The sequence below is a fragment of the Benincasa hispida genome, chromosome 8 (genome assembly GCF_027475165.1).
Source record: "Benincasa hispida cultivar pf3 chromosome 8, pf3_genome.v1.1, whole genome shotgun sequence".
Classification (NCBI taxonomy): domain Eukaryota; kingdom Viridiplantae; phylum Streptophyta; class Magnoliopsida; order Cucurbitales; family Cucurbitaceae; genus Benincasa; species Benincasa hispida.
The window spans coordinates 37569613-37581131 of NC_143485.1; positions in this window are offsets into that span (position 1 = coordinate 37569613).

The window sequence follows — 11519 nt, forward strand, 5'->3', positions numbered from 1 at the left end:
TTTTCGACACAAACACCTTATTTCCTTAGGATCATAAAAGTAACCCCCTCGTGTACCTTTGCGGTAGTCTATAAAAAGGCACAACCTCGAACGTGGTTCCAGTTTCTTAGGATTAGCCTAAGCACATGTGCTGGGCAACCCCAAATGTGAAAGTGAAGCAAACTAGCTTTACGCCCATTCCACAACTCCAAAGGTGTTCTGGAAACACTCTTGGAAGGAACACAGTTGAGGATATAAACTGCAATCTCCACTACAAGACCCCAAAATGAGTCCGATAAGTAAGTGTAACTCATCATCGATCGAACCATGTCCAATAGGGTTCTGTTTTTCCTCTCCGATACACCATTCTGCTGAGGTGTACCATGCGCTGAGAGTTGGGAAACGATTCCATGTTCTATCATATAGTTCTAGAACTCAGAATCTAAAAAATCTCCACCCCGATCTGATTGAAGTGTTTTAATCCGTTTATCTAATGTGTTTTCAACTTCAACCTTGAACTCTTTGAACTTTTCAAAGGATTCTGACTTCCGTTACCTCAAATAAATATACCCATACCGAGAGTAATCATCAATAAAGGTGATGAAATACTCGTAGCCTCCCCTAGCTCGCATATTCATCGGACCACAAAGGTTTGAATGCACTAACTCTAGAGGCTCTTTGGCTTGACAATATTTTCCAGTAAAAGGTCTTTTAGTCATCTTGCCTTCAAGGCATGACTCGTACATAGGTAAAGAATTTTCTTTAACTCGCTTAGATGTCCATTTTTCACCAACCTCTCAATCCTATTGAGATTGACGTGCCCTAATCGAAGGTGCCAAAGTTGGGCATTTTCTTTTGGAGAAACCTTAAGTCATTTATTTTGAGTTACGACAGTCTTAAACATCTCTATTTTATGGAGGGAATTTGTCACTAACGGCCTTAGCACATACAAATTATTTTCCAGTTTGGCTGAACAAATCTCAACACCATCTTTAAGAACAAACACTTTATTCATAAAAAAAGTTGAGAGTATATTTACATTCAATTAGACACTTTACAGAAATTAAGTTCCGCTTTAACTCGAGAACAACATAGATATCATTCAAAATGATAAATTTATTCTTTAAAGTCTCCACTGCCACAACTGAGACGACGTGCTCGATGCCTACTCACATCGTCATCTCACCAGCCTCAAGCTGCCGCCAGGATCTAATCCCCTGAAAAGAAGAACAAACATGATTAGTGGCCCTAGAGTCAATAATTCAGGAAAAATCATCATTCTCCACTAAACGAGTTTCCAAAACTAGTAAATCATATTTACCTTATTTTGCCTTGGCCTTAGCCTTCTTCTTCCCCTTTAACCAGCGAGGACAGTTCCACTTTTAGTGCCCGTCTTGATTGCAATGGAAACATTTTCCTTTTTCAACCGGTGTTGGTCGCCTACCTTGCTGTGCGACAGGTTGTGGGTTAGTAGGTGCCTTCCCTTTCCCCTTACCACCCTTCTTCTTCTTTCACTTGGAAGTGTTAGAAGTAGAAGGTGCAGACTTAGTTCCTAAGGTCGAACCTCGATGAACTTCTTTGAAAATGAAGCAACATTTGTCTCACCAACCTTTTTCTCCTTACTTTTCAGCAAGGATTGGAATGTCTGCAACTCGTTGAGGAGAATTGTAAGGGTATAGCCAACTTTGTTTAGCACAACATTTCTGACAAAGTGCAGGAAGCTATCTGGCAATGAGTGTAGAATGATGCTAACCTGGCTGCCCTCATCGATGCGTGACCCATTCATCTCTGCCACATTGAAGTGGACCATCATGTTCAGAACATGTTCTCGAATAGATGTACCCTCCTCTATTTTGGAGTTGAAGATGCATTTCAGAGCTTTGTGCTTGGGCTATCCAGACGGTTATCTGAACATCCCTAGCAGGGACTCCATGATCTCACGTGCAGAGACCATAGGCTCATGCTTCTTGGCCAAAACGTCGTTTACACTGACCAAGATGTAAGCTCGGGCCTTCTCGTTTGCCGGTGTCCATCTCTCATATGCCTCTCGAACATTTCGAGTGGCAGTCTGAGTCAGAATAGGAGGACACTCCTTCATAAGGACGAATCTAAGGTCATCGATGATCAGAATGGTATTTATCATGTTTTTCCAACTAGCGTAGTTTTCGCCAATCAGTTTATCGACACTTAATAAAGCTAATGTGGTTGTAGCTATTTTATCGTTGTTGAAAAACATGAAAAAACTTAATAAGTCTATGCATTACCACTTTTAACACCAATTTTAGTTTTAGCAAAAAAGTTCCTACGTACCCTAAGTGTAAAGACATCTATTTTGCAATGATACCCCAGCGAGGCAGGATAAAAGTCATTGGTAGGGTGATCAAGTGCCCTTTCACTGGGATGAGACATTCTCATCATTAGACAGAAAACTCTTGTAACTAACTCTAACAGTCACCATTTTTTGGTCAAGAACTGTTAACCTTTAACAATTCCACGTAAGTGTAACACCTTATTTTAGGCTATAGAGTCCCTCCCTAATGTGCCCACTGTAGGGAAAAAGCAGATTAGGATAAGAGACTAAAGCAACCTTATCCTATACAGGAGATTAAATAAAGAGTCGTGTAGAACTGCCATCCTTTAGGGGGACACTCCTAGGGTGCCTCGAGGCAATGCACAAAACGTTATCCAACCTAATGAGAGAGACAGTGGGATATGTTGTCATACGTCCCACTCCCACTTACTATGAACATTCTCTTTATTCACCTTGGTATTGGCCTACCCAAATACCATCCTTTAGGGGGATACTCTCAGAGTGCCTCAAGGCCGAGGATAGATCTCACGGTGTGAACATTAGGGAGAAACATGAAGAGGTTTAAGTGAAGTATCATATATCCCAAGTACTTTCCACTAAATGTTCTACCTAGGGATTCATTAACTTAGACAATCCGGCTACTGATTTTATCTAAATGTGAGTTTAATTTTCTCAAAAACAACTATTTTCTTTGATAATTAAACAAGTTCGAATCAAGTCCCATTAAACATTTTAACGGACTATCATCAAATTTGCATGCATGCAACATATCTAATTCACCTTTCCAGGTAGGTTCTCAGGTAGGGTTGTTCTGTTTACATCCGCTTAAGTACCCCAGCCTAGACAGAACCCACCTTAGACAAAAGGTCTCTTATAGATAGATTTGGTATATATTTAATCTTTTATTAGTCAATTTAATCCTATTAAACTGATTAAAAGATTAATCCTTAGGTTTCTAACCTCATTAGAATCGTGATCTTAGGTCTATCTCCATCAAATTTTAAAACTCTTTTAAAACATGTATCAAGCCTAAGTTTGCATTCATATCTTTCTTATTGATTTTAGTTCTAATTTCCATTATAACTCTTATAAAAGAAACAACCAAAATCATCCACATTGCTAAGCTAAACTAGGTATTTATAACTCTTATAAATTTAACCTGTGTCATGCTTCATGCAATGTCCAATCATTACTATATATAACTCTTATATAAAGAAGTAATGAACTAAGTGATGCGTTATTTTATGATGTGGAATTATGGATGAAATGCGATGATGAAAATGTGTTAAGCACTCAAGTTTTCTCAGTGGAATCTAAGTGTAAACCCCACTGATTTTCCTGGTAAGTTTAGGGTCGAACTCAGGGACTTGGGAAAACAATATGCGGTGGTAACTTTCAGTAAAACTTTGTGGTAATTGGTAACTCAAATAGTTGTTGGTTTTGTTGTTGCAGTAATGAAAATAAACAAGTGTGGCGGAGTTCGAAAAGAGTTGATAAAATGAAAGATGCGACGTGTATGCGGTGAACGGGTTGAGAAGGATTTCGGCTAACATTTCCTAGGATGCGTTCATGCTATGCGATCATGCAACACATATAATAGTAAACCATCTCTCGATGCGAATGCTACGACTTCTAATGTTAGAATGCATGCGATATATGCGATAAGTCTATAGGACTTACACATAAACCTCTATTCTTATTTATGCGATGACAAAATGACACACACAAATAAGGCGACCACATAATATCATTCATATCTCTAGGATGCATGCGATGTAGATTGACAAACAGAGCTTATCTCTAAGTCTCTATCTCTTGTTTATGCAGTTCAAATCTTGCTCTCTCGAGTCTAGATTCTAACCTAGCTCTCTCAAGTCTTAGGTTCTTTCGTTAGACTCTCTCTCGAGTAGATCTAAAGGGATGTTTGGCACAACATAACACAAGATAATCGCAAGCAATGAACTTCCTAGACCATGTTAGCTTAGTTCTCCTCAACCCATTCGACAAGTTTAGCTACTCATGCACGCAAAGAGAGTGAACATATGTAGAATAAGAACTTCCATTGTATAAATATAAAGTTGAAGTACAAAATAACAATGCAAAAAGAGAATAAAGAGCCTGGTAGCAATCTCTTGCTTCCCAGACTTTTACACTGGCTTTCCACTCTTGTTCAAAAGATAATCTTGCTCTCGCGAGAGTCGGCCCACTTTTGCTTTTATGCCTCTGGGTTGTCTCTCGAGTTGCCCTGAGCGATCTTCCGGTGTCTCTATTCTTCCCTTGCTCCACCTTAAAAATAAAAGAAAACTATGAACACGGTTAAAGCTCCTAAATCAGTGAACAGGTGAACTTGTTAACCCCTTTTCTGAAGGATGCCTTTAATATTTATAGAGCTCCAAAGTGAAGGACGACTTCTCTCTTATGATTGCACAGATGGGATGGCTTTAATTCCCTGACTGATGCGCCGAATATTTGTCACCGAAAATCTGAATGTACTTGTTATCGTTAGCGGCTATCAACTTAATTCGGATTCGACCGCCATCAGCTTTTTGTCCCATCGTGATTAATTATGCCTTTCACCCAGATGTGCCCACCAAGTTGTGCCGACTCTATGCGACAATCCTTCTTGAGCAGATATTTGTGAACATAAATCACTGCAAAGCCTTGCGGTAATGCTATGCTCATCCGTTGATCTCTTGTGATCGCTCTTTTCGCCTTGCGTCAACGCATATTCTGCATAAAAATACAAAAATTAACTGTTCCTATGCGATGAACACATGTGACCGCAATGTTATAAACTTAATGCTTTTTGGATGCAATCTAACATATTTTATCAATGCAAGCCAACATTGTTTAATAACTTAGCAATGTAATAACGTGCATTTCTTCTCGTTATCACACTTCCAAATTTAAACAATGCTTGTCCTCAAGCATAAGCTAAAGATTTCCTTTAGCAAGTCGACCACAATTCTCTTTTCCTAGATTTCTCAAGGATACTTCATTCCAATCCTATACACCAAAATTTCCTCACGTCTTATTCAAGTCTCATCTGAAAATATTTCTAAGACCTAGGGACCACAAGTTTAACCTTCAAAAGGACTCTACTAACTTCTGGGACATTGCATGATTTATTTCAAAAAGAAAACTTTTTCACCGGGGTGTCAAATGATTTTTATCCTTGCATATTTCTTGACATTATTATTTTTTCTGACCTTGCGCTGATCCAAGTGCCTTGCCTTCGTTTTGGCTTGCCCCCATGTGTGTCATGCAGGCATCCAACTTTGAGCAATGCACTTTTTGTTAGACTAAACTCATACCTTCTTGGTAGTAGAGTTGCGATCATTGTATTTATGTGTTGATCCTGGCGACTTACTTTCGTTTTGGCTTATCCTCACGTGTGTCATGCAGACATCCAACTACGGGTAAGTGCCTTTCACAACTTAACTCTTATCAACATGGGTTTCCCCATTGCGTTGACAGTGGAGTAGTTATTCTAAAAAATATTATATATATATATATATATATATAGATATTTTATTTTATATTTTTATATTTTTATATTTTAATATTATTTTTTTTTCAAAATAGCAAGGTCGAGAATAAATAGTCCACCCCCAAATTTAAAATGCGGTAATGTCCTCATTGCCAAAAGATTGAAAGAAGTCATGCGATGTTCTTAGGAAGCTACGTAAAAAGAGTTTGAAAGAAAGCTAGCAGACCTCTAACTTCTAGAAATATTTCAATGAGGTGACTTTTCTAAGATTAAGTTGATTCTAGTATATATGAGAAAAAAAATAGAAGCATATGTTTCATCATTGAAATCATAATTGGCAAAAAACTCATGCGGTGACTTACTAAATTTATCAATGTTAAATGATTGTGGTAATCAAAGAGGATGCGGTGATAAAACGTTCAAAATCAAAATGTGATGCGATAGTGCAAAATTTGAAATACAGTTCAAGAAGAATACAACCCCCAAATTTGCACTGTTGTCCGCATTGTGTGTTGATGCATCCTTCTTTGTGGCAATCTATCTTCTGTGGATTGCGGTGACAGAATAAGATAAGTTTCTTTTTCGTGTAAAACCTCCGCAATCCTGCACCTCGATCGTTTGCAAGAAAAATAGTGAGAGGGTCAAATAATTTTAAACAAAACAACATCTTTTACCGCAATCATTCAACACGAGCGCACCAAGTTTAAACGCAAGTCTAAACGATCATGTAGACGACTACTATGCTATGAAGCATGATTGTCTAGACGATCGAAGAACGAGCATTAAGTAACAATTACCATGCAATCATGTAGCCAGTGACTATGCGATGAAGCATGCTGGCCTACACGATTGTTTAGTGCGCATACACCTTGCAATGAGTATCATATACTCAATGATCGTTTACCCCCATCGTTTACATGATCTGACTAACTCTTGGTCTTCTTCTTCCTCGAAGTAATTTGCATCTCCATGCCTCGAAGCTTCATCACGAGCGACTCGTACAAACTCAAATCCTTCGAATTACAGACTTGATAGTAAGTTAATATGCCAAGAAAAAAAATATAGGGGCCCTTACAATTAACTTTGAAAATGTAAAAGAAATCAATAACCTGAGGCAATCATCCCAGAAACTTCATTAATCCACATGCACAGATACATTTAACACTTAAACATAATGTAGATATGCTTAAACACCTACTAAGAATGTAAATGCAATTCTATACAACAATCAATTTGGAATATCAGAATCTGGCTTTGATACCAATTGAAGGATCTCTTATTCAAGAGAACCAGTAAGCAGAAGCAAGATCTTTCCAAGTCCATTGTGAAAGAATTAAATGCATTCACAAACATATAGAACATTTATGTATCTTAAACAAAATTACATCATGTCTTCTTAATTAAAAACAAAAGGAATGGGAGACATACCTTTGAAGAACTTTTCTTTTGCAAATCTCTCGCTATCGTTTAGATCGCCTAGCCAATCGTCTAGTAATCATGAACTGTCTGATCCACACACAACAACCCCTCGACACAACCACTCGACAACCTTGGTATTCTTGGAGTGAGAATCCAGGAGGTGTGGGCTCTGTGTGAATTTGGTAAAGGGATGGAGTAGGGAAACAATGAACTACACGATCAAGCAAGTGGGAGAAGGTTCTGTCAATCGCATATACTGAGAATGCTTGATCGTTTAGTAAATCTCGCTAGCACACGATCGTTTGGTAAATCTCGCTAGATCGTTTACATGATCATTTAGTAAATCTTGCTAGCACACAATCATTTAGTAAATGTCACTCTATTGCTTAGTCTCTTGTGAGTAAACGATTAGTCATACACTAATGATGCGATCTCTTACAAAATGAAAAGACTTTTCATTTTATCTTTTAGTTATTCAAAACTGAAAATAACCTCCCACTTTCACGGTTAATGGCGACCGTTATAGTTACAGCCCCCGTTCACTAGGGCTTCGATCGCCGATTCCCTTGTCATCAGGTCACCAACTTTCTTGACCTTTCGACACTGGGCAGGTGTCAGCCCCCATACATGGTCTTATGACTTTGTGGAGACCTGTGTTTTTGATAAACAGTCGCCTGGGCTTGGTCACTGCGACCCCCTTTATGAGGAAGCACCCCTTCTCCCGAAGTTACGGGGCTATTTTGTCGAGTTCCTTAGAGAGAGTTATCTCGCACCCCTAGGTATTCTCTACCTACCCACCTGTGTCGATTTCGGGTACAGGTACCCTTTAATAACCAACCACAATTATCATATAATTGTATTAATTATAAATAAATATAATAACTAACTTATCATACTATATTTATAACCTATAGTTTTAATATCACATCATATGTAATATTTAAACCATAGTTCTTTTCTCCTTTATTTAATATAAATCATATTTATATCAATTCCTCCAATTAATGTATCTCATACATCATATCAATTATATCACATATAATTGAACCAATTTAATTATATCATATATAATCAAATTCCTTCTTGTTAATTTGAACACTTCAAACTAACCCAAAAACTGATTCTCAACTTGAATCCATTAAGCTACCAAGGGGACCTTATGGACCTATAGCTTGAAGCTCCAACGGTACATGAATAACTGACTAAACTTTTTAATCATGAAATCCACCATCCATAAACTGCCGGGCACTCCACTAAAGATCGACAATTGCACTATTCTCACTACAAATATATTTATGTGTCCATTGGATATAACCAATCAACAATACGATAACCCTTCATAGATCGCTCATAAATACAGCTGGGCCAATTTACCATTTTACCCCTATAGTTACATCTAACTCCTTAAGTACCACTGATTCCTCTAATGAACAATACATCATAGTCCTACTATGAGTGAACACCTCTTGGGCCATGAGAAAGTGTGTGGCGTCATATCGTTCAAGCCTTGGAATCAACCTTTAAGGGAGTAATATATCTACTTACCCCTGCTTCGGGGAGGAGTGAATTCCATCTTGTGTAGCTGAGTTCCCAGCTCCCCAATTAGTCGAATCCTCAAAGTGGTAGGTTTGAGTCGGAAATCTGGCCACTCGCACCCATGCAAATCAAAGGACCGCCCTCATAAGCAGGAGTTCCCAACTCACTCAGGATTAAAGTTATGTTACCTATGGTCACCCTAGTGAAATGAAAATCTCTGTCATGAACAATGTTATATAACTAGACTAAATATTTCGTGGTCCGGTCTTATACAAACTCCTTTGTATAGGACACCCTCGCTCGCATGTCTCCACATAAATGATCAGGATCAGACCATCTGTAGTACTTTACAACACTTGTAACATCTACAAAGCGGGCCGTATCTATAGTGTCACCAGGATAACGTTTCCCTCCCTTATCCATATAGTACAGACCATTTAGTTCATCACTTAAGGCATGATTCACTTATATTTCTCCACATACATGCTTAAGTCACAACGATAACCAGGAATCTTAGTTTATTGGTTTGTGGTTAATAAAACTAAAATATCTCATATTTCATAGATAACAGTGAAGAAAATATCTCATATTATTACATTATAAGCGTTTGTCGATACATGTGTTTACAAACTACAGAACCCTACGAGATTTAGGGTATCAAACCCAACATCTCCCCCCATGCATATATTCTCTCATCCATGCTTCAATGTCATTTCTTCCTCCTCCCTCTCTTTTCTCCTTCCAACGGTGTGAGTTACAGGCAGGAGACGAACAACATGGGACAATCCGATGATGGGGTGAGCACGGGAAGACGCGAACGATAATAATAGACTCAGAGCGAACAAACGATGATGGTGGACTCGAAGAGAATGAACGAAAATAGTAGACTCGAAGCAAGTGAAGGACGATGGGGTCTCATAACATATGAACAACGACGACAAACTCAAGCAAATGAACGGTGACGACTGATGAGAAATGATGAACTCGGAGCAGACGAACAACGAACCTGATTCAACTTTTAGTTTTATTTTTTCCCTGTTTTTGATATATACTGTGATATATATGTACTTTCTTTTAGCTTTTGTAGGAAATCTGATATATACTGTGGTATATGTATTGGTTTATTAGATATAATAAATGTATTTTCTCTCTCTAATTGATAAATGGATTTCAATACAATAATTATAGAACAAGTGGGTCTTTTTACGGGATAACTTCGCCCTTGAGCTTGAGGTTTTAATTTTGTAGTACCTTGATTGTCTTCTACTTTACTAATGACTAAATCTTTTTCGTTGAAACCCATATTGTGACTAGCATTTGCTGCTGCAGGATTAACAACATCTTATATGTTTTGCATCTACTTACTTACTTTTGATGGACATTTAAACTTTATTGTAAAAACTACAGTGGGAAAATAAATAGCTCCCTTTATTCAATATCATTATTGAAGGATCTCTTAACAAAGAGAATCCATGAGCGTGTTCGGATCTTTCCGATTTCATCGTGACCGAAATACAACACATACATTTTAACAGATAGTTATGAAAATTAACACTAACTAACAACATGCTTTGAGAAATAAACTACAAGGGATTGAGTTCACATACTAGTTGAAGAGTCACTTCAAACTTGAACTCAATGCAGCGGAAGAACCTCTATGAACTTTATTGCCCAACAAATCAGTCGGCTATGGCAGCACGATCGCCTACATGAACGGCAGTAACACGAACAAGCACGAGCAAGCAGAAGTAGGGACGACACCACCAGTTGGAACCCTTGGTATTCTCGGAGTGAGAATCCAAAGTGTGGTCTTTGGTGAATTTGGTAGAGGTTGGAGGAAAGGCTGATTGTGTAGGCGATAAGCAAGTGGGAAAGAATGCTATCGTATAACGGAGTGCTTATCGTTTAGACAAAGCTACATGATCGTGTAGGTTTTACTAAACGATCGTCTAGTAATAGGTAAATGATTGTTTAGAAAATGTGGCACGCTAGGCGATCATTTAGAGAAAGGCGTGCGATCATTTAAGCGCGAGGTGTGCGATCATTTAGACGATGAAACTCTATCGTATAGGCTCTCAGGTAAGCGACCAATACTTTTTCACACTGATTGCGATTTTTTCTGAACTCTTTTGCCAAAAGAAACAAAATTTCATTTTATTCTTTGGTTACCATAACCGAATACGGCTTCTCCCACTAATGCAGGATTGAGGAGAATAATTCGTCCAATTATCTCATAATTAACCAATTTAATAATAAATGAATATAATCATATTATATTCTTACCCTATAGTTTGATATCATATATCTACTATAGTAATTTCTCCTCCACTTGATATAAATCATATTTATATCTAATTTCCTCCAAAATAATGTATCTCATACATTTAGCCAATTATATCATATATAATTAACCAGTTCAATTATATCACCTTCTTGTCAATTTTAACATTTTAAACTGACCCAAACACTGATTCTCAACTTTATCCAAGCTACCCAGGGGATCTAATGGACCTGTGGCTCGAAGTTCCAATGGTACATGAATAGCTGACTAAACTCTTTAGCCACGAGATCCACCATCCGTTAACTGCTAGGCATTCCACTAAAGACCAACAACTGAACTCTTCTTACCACAGATATATTTCTGTGTCCATCAGATATAACCAATCATGAGTTCGATGATCCTTCACAGATGCTCATAAGTACAGTTGGGCCAATTTACCGTTTTTTCCCTGTAGTTACATCTCACTTCTTAAGTACCACTGATTCCTCCTATGAACAATACAA